Raw genomic sequence first — 19,938 nt, forward strand, 5'->3', positions numbered from 1 at the left:
GTCTTCTCTATTATTTTCATATACCGTATTTGCACGATGATATTGTTCTGTCAGTCTTTAGGGATTGTTAGTTTTTGCCACGTCTCTTTATATATTTTCCATAGCCAGTTTATTCCTTCTTCTCCCTTGTATTTTACCATTTCTGGTTCAATTTCATCATCTCCACCTGCCTTGCTTATTTTTATATTTGATAGTCCTATTACTTGTTCTCTACTTATTTGCTCTAGCTCTATGTTTTCTTCGCCGTCATTTATTACATTGTCTTCCTTTATTAGTTCGGTATCAAATTTTTTCTCATAATATTCTTTCCATAGCTACATAGCTATTTGAAGTTGATATTTTATCCTTTAGAATCAGAGAAATATATTTGATAACAGAAAGTCTATTTAATTGCTTCTATCGCAAAGATGATTTCTTGGAGATTGATAAAGAATAATATTGAGATTTGTTTCAGTATCCAGAGGAATACTGAAAGACTGAAGAGGAATACAAGCAGTGTTACTGATATATTCTGCATCGCCTCGGTCCGTGGATGCTCTACCAGACAACTGAATTTGACCAGGAATTTCTGCAATTATGTGTAGTGGAACATCTTTTGATACTATGGTAAGTTTTTGTGCATTCTAATTGTTCGTCTTCACTTTCTATATATCTTGTAGGAGTTTTTTACAAAAAATTGCTTTGACGGTATTATCTATGTTTGTTCTGAAAAAATTACATATAAACGGTTGGTAAAAATGTGGAGTTTTATCCCGAATTTTTGACTAGGTTTTAATACGGTTTTAAAGTAGTACATAATATGATGTAATGCAATGTCTTTACTCCAGTCAGCGATGTGCATATTGGTGAAATCATCTGTATTTAATTCTTTGAACAGGAGAATTTTGATTTTATCTAAATATTTGGTCTTTTTTTCATTGATTTAAGCGCTTAAAGTATTTTTTGTAAATATGTTGGGGGTTAAATAAATAACTTTAAAGCTTTGGGTAGAATTATTGTATCAGATTCACTTGTATCGATGAGAATTTTTGGTCGACTTTTTGGTAATATAAAAAATGGGTGTTAGTGTGGAGATTGTTTTTGTAATGAGGTGTTGTGAAAATTTTCTTCTTAGGGAAACTCTTGGGTATTGTCAATGTCATATGTAGTATTCTGTCTTTTGGGGATTATAGTATTCTGTTTCGTGGTAATTTTCAAAGGTTTAAGGGCAGTTCTCTGATACAACGTTGTTGTGCTTCTGTTCATATTTTTTTAGTGTTTTTTTTAGTGTTTTTTGTGGGGTGTTTGAGGTAGATTTAAGTTTTGGCACTTAATCGTCGTATTTTTGTAGTGTTTTTTTGGAGGAGATACAAGTTTTGAGTTAAATTTATTCTTTCTATTGTTGGTTGTAGAAGAATTTTTATTAAAATTTGCGTTAGAAATTTGAGAAATTTATCAGTTAAAATTTATGTTTTTATGGTATCCTGTGTTTAACTTTTTGATTTTCAAACTTACTCAAACAGAACTTGAAGTAAGTTCATATATAAAACTTGACGTCTATGGTTATCTTAAGCTATACATTTTTGTAAGACTTTGTCTAGTTTATCTAATTGAATGGGAAAGATATTCGCCGAAAGAATTGTTTACAACCTGTACAAAATGTTTTCAGTGCTAAATTTTTAAAATATGGTGATTTGAACAATTAAAACAATCAGCCAAGGGATCTATCTAGAAAAATACGACACATAACAAGAGACGTTCAAGCCAGAGCTTGGGACGTTGAAGACCACACAGGAACTCTAAGAACCAACAGAGAAGAGCAGATACATTATATTGCCGGGATCTATATAAAGATGATCAATTTCAGGAAGTTGTTTACCAAATTCCTGAAGAAATCGAAGAAGAACCTAACCTATTCGAGAATGAAATAATACTGGCGATCAGTAAACTTAAGTATAACAAAGCACCAGGTCCAGATATGGCAACAGCAGAAATGCTCAAATCTACAGAAGAAAACTTCTATAAAATTCTATAATGCGAAAACTATAGAACCATCTCTCTTATTTCACATGCCTGCAAAATAATGCTACACATAATCAATGAAAAACTGGAAACTGTCATACAACGGTAAATACCCCAAGAGTAAACTGGTTTACTCGAGTTTACTCGAGAACATCTTCTGAACATAAGACAAATAATAGAAAAATCTAGGGAATTCAATATTCCACTATACATTTGTTTTATACAAGATAAAAAACGACCAGAAAACTACAGAGGTATTAACTTCTTAAATACTACGCTAAAACTTTCAACTAAAATTTTACAAGTGCTAATAAATCAGAGGATAAGTTTAGCAGATGAACAACAGGGTTTTCGTAGTTAAAAATCGTGTACAGATTCAATATTCGTTATAAAGCAAATTACTGACAAATCACTAGATTATAATAGACCAGTATTTCTGTGTCTGATTGACCTAAAGAAAGCGTTTAACAGAGTAAGAATTAAAATTAAAACATCTACCAAAACAACTAAATTGAAGTCAGAATAGTAAATCAACTTACAGAATCTATAGAAATAGGCAGCGGGATAAGACAAGGGGATTAATTGAGTCCTATGTTCTTCAATTTTATCATGGATGAAATTATCAAAAGCGTTAACAAAGGAAGAGAATACAGAATGGGAAACAAAGAAATAAAAATACTCTGTTATGCAGACGACGCAATATTGATAGCTCAAGATGAAGATAGTCTGCAAAGATTGGTCCACAGATTTAACATAAGCGCAAAATAATTTAATGTGACAATCTCATCTCAGAAAACTAAAACAATAGTAGTCAACAAAGAACCAACCAGATGTAAAATAGAAATTTATGGCATCAGTGTTGAACAAGTAATGGAAATAAAATACCTGGGAATTACACTTTCTAGCTATGGAGACCTGGACAAAGAAGTGATCAAGTACAAAAAGAAAATAGACTGACAGGATGCGTTAATAACACTATATGGCGAAACAGACACATTAACACGGAGTGAAGTCGAGAATTTATAAAGCCAGTGTAAGACTAATAATGACATATGCCTTAGAAACAAGATCCGACACAGCCACAACGCAAAGGCTACTGGAAACTGCAGAGATGAGAGTACTGCCGATAAACAAGCAGATAAGGAGGAAGAAGAAGAAGATATTTGTTTTATAGATTAGCGCAAAGCGTTGGACAGTGTCAAATGGGAACTGTACGAACACACTACTGGAACAGTTAAAGTGCTTGACACTCTCAAACGAGTCCTTGGTCTCCATTCTGTGAACTTGCGTGCTCACCTTTAATCATTACAGTCTATAGCCATTTTCCTCCAGAACGACTGCCAAGGATATTTTTTGCGTCCTTATTTACATAATTCTTTCATCGCATTCTTGGTCTTTCATTCGGTCTCTTCATTACTTTCCATCCATCTCTTTTTTATGTTCATTGATATACCTATTTATTTAGCATGTAATTTAAGTTCCGTATACATATTCTTTATTGTTGCTTTGTTGCCATCTGCATATGCTGCCAGTTGAACTGATTTATTGATAAGTGTGTTGTTTCCACCTTCTGATGTTTTTTTAACTACATATTCCAGTACTAAATAAAACACTGTTGGTGCCAGCCCATCACCCTATTTTATTCCTTATGTTATTTGAAATTGATATATCATCTCACGTTGTATCTATGCCTGAGCCACTGTCTTCGCCGTCGTCATTCGAATGAGCCTAATAATTTTGGACGGTACTTCAAATTCAATTAATATTTTGTATAAATGTGCCTGTTTATTGAGTCATATGCTTGTTTATCGACGAAAATATATACATCAAGCAACTTTGCTTAAAAGTTACTTAAAACAATGGCTTTTACCATTATCGTCACTGTACTACAGCTCTTCCTTCTTCATTCTCAAAATTTCTGCTTTATTCTGCTTTGTCTCTTGCTAAGATTTTCCAATTGGTAACAACGATCTTTTCAGCATTCTGTGTTACCTTGTCTATTCACCTCAGCTTTGGTTTGCTTCGTCTTCTTATTCCCACCGGCTGCGCAGGTGCCTAATGCTAATCTACATGTCCTGCCTACTAGAGACAGTTAAGCTTTTTATTTCTTTTAATTTGTTTTTATTGGAGTTAACCGATGTCCCTAGATATAAAAACTCTTTTACCGCTTACAAGTTTTAGTTATTGACTCTCTCGAGTTTCGTGTTAGATAGTATGGATTTGGTTTTATTTTGATTTATATGTAATCCCATTCGTTCTGCTGCTGCTACTACCTCGATTAGGATTTCCGTGGTTCTCACTCTGGTTCTTGTTATAATGTCCACGTCATCAGCATATGCTAAAATTTAAACTAATCTATTAAATATAGTTCCCCCGCTATCTACATTAGTTTATCGTACGACTTTTTCTAAGGCTTTTTTAAACATCTGACATGCCAGCATGTCTCCTTGCCTAAACTTCCTATATATTTCGTCAACTTTACTGCGGATAGGAATTCCGTACAAGGCTTCAATTTCTCATGCAAGATGTTTGAAAATATCTTGTATAGTGGGTCCAGGAGGATTATTCCGCGGTAATTATTACAGTCTAGTTGGTTCTTCTTTTTGTATAAAGGGTATATTAAGCCTAAGCTCCAATAATTTTAAGGCATTTGCTTCCCAGACCAAATTGTATAAATTACTTTTTGCGTAAATTCGACGATTTGCTCTCCATCCTGTTTAAATATCTGCTGGGAAAACGGCTTTACTATTTTTTATTTCTTTAAGTTCTTAAAATACTTAACATTTTGTTATGTCTGGTTCTGATTCGTATTTTTTATCTTTTTTGTTCTCTCTCCTCTTTGATCATCAACGAACTCTCCTATATACTTTCTCTGTACTTTTAGTTTACCACACACACACACACGCTTGCGCGCGTACAACCCATTTCCTAGGAACATATGTGTTTGTGTTCCATTGAACAGTGCGACCACCCCTCCGTATAGTATGACTTACGAATGGGGAGGCATGAACAGATTGTTACGTTGGATGTCCTGGGTAATGGAACGTTCTCTGATTTTCTTGTTTGTGGTTAGGCTACCTAACTTTATGGTGTATGGTTAAAGGTTATTTTTTTGGAGAGCAGAGCTTTTTGGCTTTCTTTGTATTTTTTTTTGTTTTTTATGTTTTTTTAGCCTTCTGTTAGCGCGTCGATAGGGTGTCTTGTGGCTATCTCGTTCATTACAGGTCTTTGAGTCCTCCCTGTATGCAGCAAGCTGTTGTTTAGGCCGTCTATGTACCGACCTTACTTTTGGATCATAATCTGTCAACTTTCTTAACGTTCGGCACGGATGGTTCCTGAGGATGTTAAAGATGTCGTGTGACCGTTATTCCATCATTCTCAGGACTCTTTGCAGATTCAGAGCTTCGCTAACTATGAAGTTTTGTGCAGTCTGAATTTTCTTCCGATTTGTCACGTGTAACCCTATGCCGCTGAGGCATATGTAAGGGTTGGCAAGATTATAGCATTTGCCAATCTGTAGTGCAATCTAGTAATGATGAGAGTTGACTCCTAAGAAGCTTAGCCTTGTGCACCGTTTGGTTAACATGTCCGATGAATGTTAACGTAATGCTAATGTATTTTTCCTTATTCGCTAATTCGATTGGTGTATTGAACAGGGTTAGTACACTAATAGCTTCTTCCTCTTTTCTTTTTTTGTACATGACAGCCAATATTTTGCCCGGGTTGACCGCTATTTTCCACTTAATACACAAGGATTGTAAACGGTTGAGTGCCGTTTGTAAGTATCTCGTTGCTGGGTCAGGATTGCTCCCACTCAGGATTTTTCTAAGTATAGTTGGGGTGTCCGCTGTGAAAATTGTGTACCAGTATAGCGACAACACCGCTCCCTGTGCTACTCTGACCTCCATGGTTCCGGCTTATAATAGGGTTGGCCCTATCTGAACTCAGCTTGTCTTTCATTTTGTCTTCTATGTCTATCTCCGTTTTTAACGGCCAATACGCTGTGATTATTTTTCTTTGTTTTCTAGTAAGTCCTATAATTGATAAAATGCGTTAGGCTTTCACGGCCATCGTCGAACTTGTTAAACTGTTTGTTCGAGCTGTTAGGCCATTGTCTTCTGAGATTAGTTCTCGACTGACAGTTTCAGCTTACAAGCAAAGCAGTAACATCTCCAGAAGATGCTAACCCCTAGTGTTGGCGAAACGTCGAGAACTAATCTCAGAAGACAACGGCCTAACAGCCCGAACAAACAGTTTAACAAGTTACTTCTATAATTGTTTGTGTATATTGAAGCTATAATGTTGATTTTGTAAGACTTTTAGTTCACTACAATTTTCTTTTAGTTATTTAGTTTTATTTGGTTTTCTTTAGTTTTGTATATTCTTCTTTTATTCCTAAGTTTAGAAAATTTTTGAGTATTCCAGTTTTTATTTCTCGTTTTTTCGTTATTTCTGCCTTGTATTTTACATGGTTCGGTTAGTGTTTCCGTAAGTTTTGACCATTTTTCGTTGATGTTTTCCTTATTAAATCTTTCTTACGTAGTTTGTATTGCGTTAGTTTTTTATTGATTTTTTCTCTTAGATTTTCTGTAATTTCCCATTCTCATAATTAACCAATATCGAAGGTGTTCTCTGCAGTTGTTTTCGTGGTTCTCTTTAATTTTATTTTTAATTGTTTTACTAATGGGTTATGATTGCATGTTATATCAGCTCTAGGATATGTTTTAATTAATGTGATGTTGTTTCTATATCTGTGATTTATCATCAAATAGTCTATTTCATTTTTAACTACATGTTCTTTGTTATCTTGTGATTTCTATGTATATCGACGTCTGTTAGGCAATGGACAATAGATTTCTATTACAAATATCATTAGCATCCTTTAAATTAAATTAATTGATTTAATTTAAATTTTCAAAAAAAATTCAAACGGTAAAGGTCCCTTATGCCCGTCTATGTCTTGCATCATATCTGAAAAAATGCAAAAACGTGAACTAAAAACAAGTTGTATTTACGACTCATATTAAGACAAAAGAAATTCAATATCTAACGCTACATAATTAAAATAATTTATGGTCTGGGAATGTAAACGAATCTTAGTTTTGTAAACAAATTTATTGATTTCAAGCAAAATGCATAGTAAGCTGTTCTTTAAAATCATACGACAACTGTATACAGGGTGTTTCTAAAACAATTCTAAAGTAAAGAATGGTATTTTACAGAATGGGTATATCAATTATTTATGTTTCTTCATCACTTTTTTTTGAGAACAATTTCTAAATTAAAATGTATTCAAAACAAAACTTAATTTAGTTACAATCACTGTGTTTTATTCTCAAAATACAGTCCCTTTCTTCTTCTTACCAACAAATTAAGTGTGCACTGTAAGATAGTGCTGCCAAAAAAATTTTAATCTAACCTTGGGGTAGTGGCGCTATAGTTTCTTACAAGTTTAGTTGCCCCGGTCTCATAGACCAGGTGTGTCAAAAAAATAGAAATAGATGATTTTTCTTTTTTATTTTGTAGGAATTTAGAATAGGTAAATATATTAAGACGTATTAGTAAAAAAAAAATAATTTAAACTTTAAACAGAACAATGATTTGAATAGTTATTGAAAAAAAAAAAAATGTTATGTGTATTAATTTTTCCTTATAAAATAAAAATAAACAAACGTAACACAACAAATATACTTAAAAAATGTTAAATGAACATAAATGCAACTAATAGCCATAAAAAAACAAAACTATTTACTTTTATTGTAGTTCCATACAGTTCTGATATATACCTGTGATATGCTCTAAACACATAAATGCATTGCATTTGTAGCAGGAAAAACGAGATTTTCTATCCTTTCTCCAGCCGCAGTAGGTGCACCTTCCAGCAGGTAATGACATTTCTTGATTTTTCGGTGCATCACTACGAGTTACTTCCATAAGTCTCAGCTTCAGCGTCCTCGGAAGATTACTAAGAGCTGCTCTCCTTTTCAAATGTGGATGAACCAATGCGTTTGCTAAATCTCTTAAGTAGTGACTATTACTGGTTTAGATTTATCACCACTGTTTATGTCAATATCATCATGATGGTGCATGCTTGATATTAAAATCACATTTTTACGTTGCTTTGGGATATAAGAAACGATTGTGATATCCTCGGTAAAGTCAAACATGCTAGTATGAATTGGACGTTTAGTGGGGTTTGAAAACTCGACTCGAAAAGACGTACAGACTGACGAACCGCAACTCTTTCATCTCCATCTGATAATATCAGATGATAACAGGAGATATTATGTAGAAGAACAATTAAGGAAGCGGCAAACAACGTCCTAGGACCAGAAGAATCCACTCCACGCAACAGTTGGTTCGACGATGAATGTGAAGATATCACTAAAAGAAAAAATTATGCATATAAACTTATGCAACAAAGAAGAACACGGGATAAGGAGCAAATGTACAAAGATCTTAGGAAGGAGGAAAAACGCATACATCGAAGGAAAAAGCGGACCTTCGAAAACCAGATTATGCAAGAGCTTCAATCATTAAAGGGGCAAAATGAAACTAGAAAGTTCTATAATATCCTAAATAAGACAAGAAAAGAATTTAAACCACGGCTGACGATGTGTAGAGACAAAAATGGACATATAGTCAGTACCGCTGAAGCAGTACAAAGCAGATGGGTTGAGCACTTCAAAGAACTACTTGGTACCGAAGTGGAAAATGATGCGTCACCCCAAAAACCAAGAAATAACACTCACAAAGAACCTCCTTCAATATTTGAAGTGAAAGACGCAATCACACGACTCAAAAATAGCAAGTCCCCAGGAGTGGATTGTATCCCCGCAGAGCTCATCAAACATGGAGGTAACAGCATTATGCACCAAATTCACAACAAAATAGTCAAAGTCTGGGAAGAAGAACAAATGCCAGAGGAATGGTGCACTGGAATCATATGTCCACTGCACAAAAAGGGAGATTTGTTGGAATGTAAAAATTATAGGGGTATAACTCTTCTGAATACAATGTACAAAATATTCACAGCCGTTTAAGTACGTACGTGGAAGAAATCCTTGGTGAGTACCAAAGCGGTTTTAGGCCAGGTAGGTCAACAATTGACCAGATTTTTGTGCTACGTCAAATCTTAGAAAAAACCAATGAATTTAATATTGACACGTTCCATCTCTTTGTGGACTTTAAGTCAGCGTATGATAGCGTCCTAAGAGGTAAATTATACGAAGCCATGAATGAACTTAACATCCCCCATAAATTAATAAGGCTCGTAAAAACAACTATGAGTAAAGTGATCTGCAGAGTGCAAATACAAGGCGATATGTCACAAGCGTTTGAAACATATGCAGGGTTACGGCAGGGAGACGCGCTGGCGTGCCTTCTCTTTAATATAGCGTTAGAAAAGACTATAAGAGATGCCGAGTTACACAATAGGGGAACAATCTTTAATAAATCAACGCAGATTATGGCTTACGCTAACGATCTGGATTTGATCGCACGTACTACACGAGGACTTAAAGAGATGACTTCCACCTTCTTGACAGCCGCACAAAATATGGGCCTTAAAATAAACGAGGAAAAAACCAAACTGTTAGCATCTATTCCAAATAACAGAGATAGAGCTAGAAACGCCGAAGAAAACTTCAGTATAGACCAATATAATTTTGAGGTAGTAAATAAGTTTACATATTTGGGTTCTCTCATAACAAACGATAATGACACATCTGAAGAAGTAAAACGGAGGGTACTGCTAGCAAACAAATGTTATTTTGGACTAAGCAAGCAGCTAAAAAACAGAAATTTAAGCCAGAAAACCAAACTAATAATATATAGAACAGTCATCCTACCAGTGCTGACATATGGGTCAGAAACATGGACCATCTCCAAAACAGACGCAAATCTTCTGCTCGTCTTCGAAAGGAAGATACTAAGAAGAATAATGGGCGCATTCTGTGAGAATGGTATTTGGAGAAGGCGATATAATTTCGAATTGTACGAGAAGTATAAAAAAATAGTAAATGGTAGAGATGTAATATCCTTCATAAAAATAGGTAGGCTTAGATGGGCTGGACATGTGTCAAGAGCAAATAAAAATTACCCACCCAGACGAACTCTATTATCGGTCCCAGTGGGAAATAGGAGTAGAGGCAGACCACGACTGAGATGGAGGGACGGTGTGGACGAGGACGCAAGGAAAATCGGCGCGGCAAATTGGCAACGGTTGGCGATGAACAGAAACGACTGGCGAAATAGACTGGGGAAGGTCAAGGCTCAACTAGAGCTGTAGCACCACTGATGATGATGATGAACAGGAGATATTATCTCCTGTTCCGATTCACTGTCGTGATTTATAACTTCCTCAATGTCCTGTTCCTCTTCCTCTGATTCATCTTCGCATGCAACTGATTCAATATCACTATTATCGAGTCCTACTTCTTCTAAAAGTTTCTGCAAGTAAGCTTGCCCGTGCTCGTAATCCCCCATTTGCTAAAATCTAACAATATTTTAATTAGAATTAGAGAAATGTATAAATATCTAAGAGCTTACCTCGGAATATTTTTGTATCGATATTAGTGTCGCCGGTCTGACACATCCGAAAGCTCGTTTACTATAGCATAATATTACACTGTGATGATCACACGACGACTAACCGTTATTCACAAAGATACATGAAGGTACTGAAACGTTCGATTCCTTACAATAACGTGTTTAATACCAACATCAAAAAAACAGTCTACCCGGTCTCTCACACAGTGACGCCACTACCCAAAGGTTAAGGCCATGAAATGCCCTAATTTTGAATTTTTTACACTAATTCATATGTTTTTTATTTAACTCCATTTATTTTAACAATCTGTATACTGTCTCAAGGGCAGTGCTGTTTATTATTACATCTAGGACATCCACTAGCTCGTTGTACATGGTTTTGTTTTTGTCAAGTTCAATTTTAGGCCAACTTTATTGCTAGCTGCATTTAGGTCGCTTATCAGTTCTTGTGGTTCTGCAGGATTATATTAGCAATCAGAAATCTTACATGGCTGAGGTATTCTCCATCAAGCCTTTGCTCTGTCTGTTCATTTTGCTAACTATATTTTCTAGAGTTGCAGTGAAGTGCTTTGGTGTCTTTGTCTCTTTGTCAGACGCCGTTGGTAGTGGTAAAATCTGGAGTGTTAAACTAGTGCTTGCTCTCTTGGATGTGCAGCATCTAATGCATTTGTTAATCTGTTGTTGATGATATTTGTAAATATCTTGTATATGATTGTTAGTAGACTTATAGGTCTGTAGTTTTTGATTTCCTCTTTGCTACTTTTCTTATGAATGAAAATTATGTTTGCTGTATTCCAGTGGTTGTATGTTGATCTTAGACAGTTCGTTGCCTGCTAAGATTTTCCAGGTTATTTTCCCAGCGTATTTACGCAGTTCCACTGTTATGCTATCTATTCTAGCTGCTTTACCGCTTTAAATTCTTCTAATTGTCGATTCTACATCTTCTGGAAGGACTTCTGGTACATCTTCTTCGTTACTAATTGCTTCTTTAAGCGTTTTAGGAGATTTATATAGTTTGCTGTAGAATTTAGTTACGAGTTGTATTATTTCATTTTTATCTGTAGTTCTGGTGTTTTCGTTTGTTAGAACAACGATTTGCTTCTTCCCGATGATCAACGTTTTTCTTATTTTCTTGTAGTTTTTCCTATTTTCGATTGCATTTTGTACCAGTCTTTCGTTGGATTGTCTTAAGTCTTCCTTAATACTCTTCTTTATTGTCTTAGAAAGTTCTGTATAATTGTATTCTCTGTATATTGATGTATGTATGATTTTTTGGTACTATCATTTCCATTAATTGAGAGCTATCGATTTGGTCATGTAGTCTTTTATCAATTGTCCTTTGATAGTGATCTGAGTTTTCTTTTTTGTTATTTATACAGTTACTGTTGATTTTGTAATTAATTGTATTCTTTCTAGTTTTAGATTAAAAAGTAGCTCATTTTACCTTTTGACAGCAAGTCGCTGTGTCCGTACTCTACTTTTAGGACGGTCTTATGTAGTCTTGCCATGCACATAACGACTGTGCGTATGCACATTATTGCGGGATATACTTACTGGATATATTCTATTTTTGTGGTCGTATTATATTCATAGACAAAATAAATCATAGGGTATCTGCCTTCTTTATCGCTACCTTTTGGATGCGACATTTCAACAGACAACTTCACAAGAAGTGGTGAAAACGTGCTTGATCCTTTATCTAACTGACTAGGTACCACGAGTTTGCTTAATATTTGAAGGACTAGGCAAAGGTAATCCGACAAGATAGATTTCAATGCACTTGGTCAACAAAAACTCCTTCCAAAAATATTACTCTCTGCAGATTTCTTTATACTACATTCAGTTTTTTACTTCTTGTTGTGCATGTCTTAATAATTTTGTCCATAAATAGTGTTGGACTGTCTTAAGCCTTTATTGCAAACGTATCTGATGTTGTATTATTGCTAATTCCGGCTTTGTTGTTCTCATTGTACATTTCATTCTTAGTGACGTATTGTCCATTCATTTTTCTCTTAGTATTTTCCATAGTTATGTCTTGAAACTTTATCGAAGGCTTTTTCTATGTTACGTATATTTTCTTTTTCTCTTGCAGAGCTTTTTGTGTTATCTGGTTTAAAATAAATATATGAATGTGTATGCTCATAGCACTTCTAAATCTACTTTATGCTTCGTCTAATGCGTGTTCTGTCAATTTTCTTAATCGTTTGACTATTATTTTTCGTAATAATTTCAAACATATTGAAATGAGAATTTATTTAACTGTTGTGTCTTTATTTAATTTATAATGTCTTTATTAATCTATTATATTGTTCTTATTCTAGTTTATTAAAAAGCACGATAATTTATATAAGTTTATTAACCACTAATTAATACATAATTTATTTTAGGCGAACGTAACAATTAAAATCGCGGCCGCGGGGGTTCAGATATTAACTGTTCCTCCATATAAAAATGTTTTATTTATATACATAAATCGCCGTTATCTCGAAAAGTCTAAAACCTTCTTGAGTAGACTGGACGGCGAAAACGGTAAGGGCAAACTGGATTTCCCATCGACTCGCCTCGAACTTTGTTTTTATAACATAGTGTGTCAGATATTCATGACCTAGAAAATACTCGAATAAATAAACATGTTTACAGGTTTTTAAATATGACTCATATTTTTACGTAACAATATACATAGTAACGTCAACCCTCTATAGTTATTACATTGTCCCCTATCCCATTTTTTTGTAGACAGGTGTTATGTGACACTTTCCAATCTACCGGTATATTTTCATTTTTCCTTATTTTATTTATTATTTTTAGTAATATTTTTGTTCTCCATCTTTCAAATGTTTTTGTAATCTGTTGTTATTCTAGCCAATCTAGGAGCTTTTCCATACTATATTTTAATGCTTCTTCTAGTTCTTTCTCGTTTATTGAGTTTTCTGTCTATTATTTGTTCATTATTAATGTCATCTTGGGTTATACCCGTTAGCAGTTGTTCGACGGGTTCTTTCCATCTTTTAACTACTATTTATTTTGTTTCTGTTATTAATTCTCCATTTGTACTTTTATTGTCGTATATTTCATGTTTTTTTGTGCTCTTATCATCTTCAGGGATCTGTAGAATAGCTTTTGGTTACCTTTGGTATCTTTTATACCATTTTATGGTATAAAATGGTATAAAACCATTTGGTACCATTTTATCCCCGACTATTGTTTAATTGCCCCTTTTTTGCTGCTATTACCAATTATCTTTTTTCTTTCATTTTTATAGTGGCGGTAATTCATATTTGTTTTGTTTTTCACATATTGTATCCACGCATTTGTCTTAACTTTTACTTGTTTTTTTATTTCGTCTTACCACCACGCTGTCTGTTTCTCTGTTTTGTCTTTTTATTTGTTTCGCTTACTTCCTTAGCTGCATCCAGTAGTAGCCTATTCTGGTATTTGTTCCATACGTTGTTTATATTATTATTGCCGTCCATTTCTTTTATTGTTCCAATATTTTCTTTATTTCTTGGCTTATTTCAGGTCCTCTGTGTACTTTTCGTATCCATTCATAATCAACTAATATACAGGCAATCATGAACTTTTCATTTCGACTTTGTACTTCTCTAGTATACATGTGGACTTTCTTGTATTTAAAAGTCTATTGTAGATTTCGTCTTTGATTTCTACACTACTGTTTAAATCGCTTATGATGTATATTTCTCCTTTTAAAGCTTCTGTTGTAAGGGTTAACCCTCCCCAAAATGTGTCTTTGCTTTGTGACTAGAAAAGACCTCACTTGAGCGCACTTTTTTCCCGTGCATGCTTGTAATCAGGTACACTTTTTTCTTCTCCTACACCGCGGTCTTCCTTGCACCTATAAAAAAGTCAATCTTGCTCGTCCCTTGGTGCGTGAAGTGTTTGCCACAAATTTTCCTCATGTTTTCTACGAATTTCTCTCCTACATACATTGTAAATATACTACTACTACTTTCATACATAAAAATTAGGATGTTTTGAGTGTAAATATCGATATTACAGAAAATTTTACCCACATCCTAAGAAAATTTAAGGTAAAGTTTACTTTTTTTTATTTGTAATATATAACAAATCAGAACGTTGATTAAGTAGAGGAAATGTTTCAAGACCAGCGTCAAAATATCATGGTTTATTTGCATTTACATTTTCATCAATTTGGGTGTGACTTTTATTAATTAATCTCATACTTCTTTTGGTGAAGTATGTGAAAGTAGTTATCATCTTTTAAAAGAAAAACTTTTGATTATTAACCGCATTATTTATACAATTTGAACTTTTTTATTTTAATACTATGTTCAGCAATTTTACATCTATACCTTTTTTATTACACCTGTTAAATGTTTTCTACATCTATCGTTTGTTATATATAATATGTTAAGACAACTTCTTTATAGCATAAAAGAAAAATATTAAGTACAAAAGATTTACCGATCTCGACAAGAGGTGGGGCGCTTGAAACAAGCGTGGCCTACAACTCAAGCATTCGCAGGAAAAAAGTACGCCAAGTGAGGTCTTTTCTACTACTTCTAGTACGTTTAATTACATAAAATGTTAACCATATCCTAACAACATTTAAGGTAAGGATCGATTTTTTTTATTTGTAATATATGACAAACCAGAACACTGATTAAGCAGAGGAAATGTTTATGTCCAACGTCGAAATATCACGGTTTATTTACTTTTACATTTTCATCAACTTGGGTGTGATTTTTTTTAATTAATATTATCCCCTTTTTGGTGAAGTATGTGAAAGTAGTTATCATCTTATGAAGAAAAACTTCTGATTATTAACCGCATGATTTATAAAATTTAAACTTTTTTATTGTAATACTATGTTAAGCAATTTTACATCTATCCCTTTTTTATTTCACATGTTAAATGTTTTCTACATCTATCGTTTGTTATATATAATATGTTAAGACAACTTCTTTATAGCATAAAAGAAGAATATTAAGTACAAAAGATTTACCGATCTCGACAAGAGGCGGGGCGCTTCAAACAAGTGTGGCCTACAACTGAAGCATTCGCAGGAAAAAAGTCAGCCCAAGTGAGGTCGTTTCTACTACTTCTCTTACGTTTAATTACATAAAATGTTAGCCATATCCTAACAACATTTAAGGTAAGGATTACTTTTTTTCTATTTGTAATATATGACAAACCAGAACACTGATTAAGCAGAGGAAATGTTTATGTCCAGTGTCGAAATATCATGGTTTATTTGCTTTTACATTTTCATCAACTTGGGTGTAATATTTTTTAAATAATATTTTGCCCATTTTGGTGAAAGTATGTGAAAGTAGTTATCATCTTATGAAAAAAAACTTCTGATTATTAACCGCATGATTTATAAAATTTAAACTTTTTTATTTTAATACTATGTTAAGCAATTTTACATCTATCCCTTTTTTATTTCACATGTTAAATGTTTTCTACATCTATCGTTTGTTATATATAATATGTTAAGACAACTTCTTTATAGCATAAAAGAAGAATATTAAGTACAAAAGATTTACCGATCTCGACAAGAGGCGGGGCGCTTCAAACAAGTGTGGCCTACAACTGAAGCATTCGCAGGAAAAAAGTCAGCCCAGTGAGGTCGTTTCTACTACTTCTCTTACGTTTAATTACATAAAATGTTAGACATATCCTAACAACATTTAAGGTAAGGATTACTTTTTTTCTATTTGTAATATATGACAAACCAGAACACTGATTAACCAGAGGAAATGTTTATGTCCAGTGTCGAAATATCATGGTTTATTTGCTTTTACATTTTCATCAACTTGGGTGTAATATTTTTTAAATAATATTTTGCCCATTTTGGTGAAAGTATGTGAAAGTAGTTATCATCTTATGAAAAAAAACTTCTGATTATTAACCGCATGATTTATAAAATTTAAACTTTTTTATTTTAATACTATGTTAAGCAATTTTACATCTATCCCTTTTTTATTTCACATGTTAAATGTTTTCTACATCTATCGTTTGTTATATATAATATGTTAAGACAACTTCTTTATAGCATAAAAGAAGAATATTAAGTACAAAAGATTTACCGATCTCGACAAGAGGCGGGGCGCTTGAAACAAGCTTGGCCTACAACTCAAGCATTCGCAGGAAAAAAGTCAGCCCAGTGAGGTCGTTTCTACTACTTCTAGTACGTTTAATTACATAAAATGTTAACCATATCCTAACAACATTTAAGGTAAGGATCGATTTTTTTTATTTGTAATATATGACAAACCAGAACACTGATTAAGCAGAGGAAATGTTTATGTCCAGTGTCGAAATATCATGGTTTATTTGCTTTTACATTTTCATCAACTTGGGTGTAATATTTTTTAAATAATATTTTGCCCATTTTGGTGAAAGTATGTGAAAGTAGTTATCATCTTATGAAGAAAAACTTCTGATTATTAACCGCATGATTTATAAAATTTAAACTTTTTTATTTTAATACTACGCTAAGCAATTTTACATCTATACCTTTTTTATTACACATGTTAAATGTTTTCTACATCTATCGTTTGTTATATATAATATGTTAAAACAACTTCTTTATAGCATAAAAGAAGAATATTAAGTACAAAAGATTTACCGATCTCGACAAGAGGCGGGGCGCTTCAAACAAGTGTGGCCTACAACTGAAGCATTCGCAGGAAAAAAGTCAGCCCAGTGAGGTCGTTTCTACTACTTCTCTTACGTTTAATTACATAAAATGTTAGACATATCCTAACAACATTTAAGGTAAGGATTACTTTTTTTCTATTTGTAATATATGACAAACCAGAACACTGATTAACCAGAGGAAATGTTTATGTCCAGTGTCGAAATATCATGGTTTATTTGCTTTTACATTTTCATCAATTTGGGTGTGATATTTTTTAACTAATATCTTGCTCATTTTGGTAAAAGTATGTGAAAGTAGTTATCATCTTATGAAGAAAAACTTCTGATTATTAACCGCATGATTTATAAAATTTAAACTTTTTTATTTTAATACTACGCTAAGCAATTTTACATCTATACCTTTTTTATTACACATGTTAAATGTTTTCTACATCTATCGTTTGTTATATATAATATGTTAAAACAACTTCTTTATAGCATAAACGAAGAATATTAAGTACAAAAGATTTACCGATCTCGACAAGAGGCGGGGCGATTCAAACAAGTGTGGCCTACAACTGAAGCATTCGCAGGAAAAAAGTCAGCCCAAGTGAGGTCTTTTCTACTACTTCTAGTACGTTTAATTACATAAAATGTTAGCCATATCCTAACAACATTTAAGGTAAGGATTACTTTTTTTCTATTTGTAATATATGACAAACCAGAACACTGATTAACCAGAGGAAATGTTTATGTCCAGTGTCGAAATATCATGGTTTATTTGCTTTTACATTTTCATCAATTTGGGTGTGATATTTTTTAACTAATATCTTGCTCATTTTGGTAAAAGTATGTGAAAGTAGTTATCATCTTATGAAGAAAAACTTCTGATTATTAACCGCATGATTTATAAAATTTAAACTTTTTTATTTTAGTACTACGCTAAGCAATTTTACATCTATACCTTTTTTATTACACATGTTAAATGTTTTCTACATCTATCGTTTGTTATATATAATATGTTAAAACAACTTCTTTATAGCATAAACGAAGAATATTAAGTACAAAAGATTTACCGATCTCGACAAGAGGCGGGGCGCTTCAAACAAGTGTGGCCTACAACTGAAGCATTCGCAGGGAAAAAGTCAGCCCAAGTGAGGTCTTTTCTACTATTTCTAGTACGTTTAATTACATAAAATGTTAGCCATATCCTAACAACATTTAAGGTAAGGATTACTTTTTTTCTATTTGTAATATATGACAAACCAGAACACTGATTAACCAGAGGAAATGTTTATGTCCAGTGTCGAAATATCATGGTTTATTTGCTTTTACATTTTCATCAACATGGGTGTAATATTTTTTAAATAATATTTTGCCCGTTTTGGTGAAAGTATGTGAAAGTAGTTATCATCTTATGAAGAAAAACTTCTGATTATTAACTGCATGATTTATAAAATTTAAACTTTTTTATTTTAATACTACGTTAAGCAATTTTACATCTATACCTTTTTTATTACACATGTTAAATGTTTTCTACATCTATCGTTTGTTATATATAATATGTTAAGACAACTTCTTTATAGCATAAACGAAGAATATTAAGTACAAAAGATTTACCGATCTCGACAAGAGGCGGGGCGCTTCAAACAAGTGTGGCCTACAACTGAAGCATTCGCAGGGAAAAAGTCAGCCCAAGTGAGGTCTTTTCTACTATTTCTAGTACGTTTAATTACATAAAATGTTAGCCATATCCTAACAACATTTAAGGTAAGGATTACTTTTTTTCTATTTGTAATATATGACAAACCAGAACACTGATTAACCAGAGGAAATGTTTATGTCCAGTGTCGAAATATCATGGTTTATTTGCTTTTACATTTTCATCAACTTGGGTGTAATATTTTTTAAATAATATTTTGCCCGTTTTGGTGAAAGTATGTGAAAGTAGTTATCATCTTATGAAGAAAAACTTCTGATTATTAACTGCATGATTTATAAAATTTAAACTTTTTTATTTTAATACTATGTTAAGCAATTTTACATCTATCCCTTTTTTATTTCACATGTTAAATGTTTTCTACATCTATCGTTTGTTATATATAATATGTTAAGACAACTTCTTTATAGCATAAAAGAAGAATATTAAGTACAAAAGATTTACCGATCTCGACAAGAGGCGGGGCGCTTCAAACAAGTGTGGCCTACAACTGAAGCATTCGCAGGAAAAAAGTCAGCCCAGTGAGGTCGTTTCTACTACTTCTCTTACGTTTAATTACATAAAATGTTAGACATATCCTAACAACATTTAAGGTAAGGATTACTTTTTTTCTATTTGTAATATATGACAAACCAGAACACTGATTAACCAGAGGAAATGTTTATGTCCAGTGTCGAAATATCATGGTTTATTTGCTTTTACATTTTCATCAACTTGGGTGTAATATTTTTTAAATAATATTTTGCCCATTTTGGTGAAAGTATGTGAAAGTAGTTATCATCTTATGAAAAAAAACTTCTGATTATTAACCGCATGATTTATAAAATTTAAACTTTTTTATTTTAATACTATGTTAAGCAATTTTACATCTATCCCTTTTTTATTTCACATGTTAAATGTTTTCTACATCTATCGTTTGTTATATATAATATGTTAAGACAACTTCTTTATAGCATAAAAGAAGAATATTAAGTACAAAAGATTTACCGATCTCGACAAGAGGCGGGGCGCTTGAAACAAGCTTGGCCTACAACTCAAGCATT

The sequence above is a fragment of the Diabrotica undecimpunctata genome, chromosome 10, assembly GCF_040954645.1.
Source record: "Diabrotica undecimpunctata isolate CICGRU chromosome 10, icDiaUnde3, whole genome shotgun sequence".
In the NCBI taxonomy this organism is placed as follows: Eukaryota; Metazoa; Arthropoda; class Insecta; order Coleoptera; family Chrysomelidae; genus Diabrotica; species Diabrotica undecimpunctata.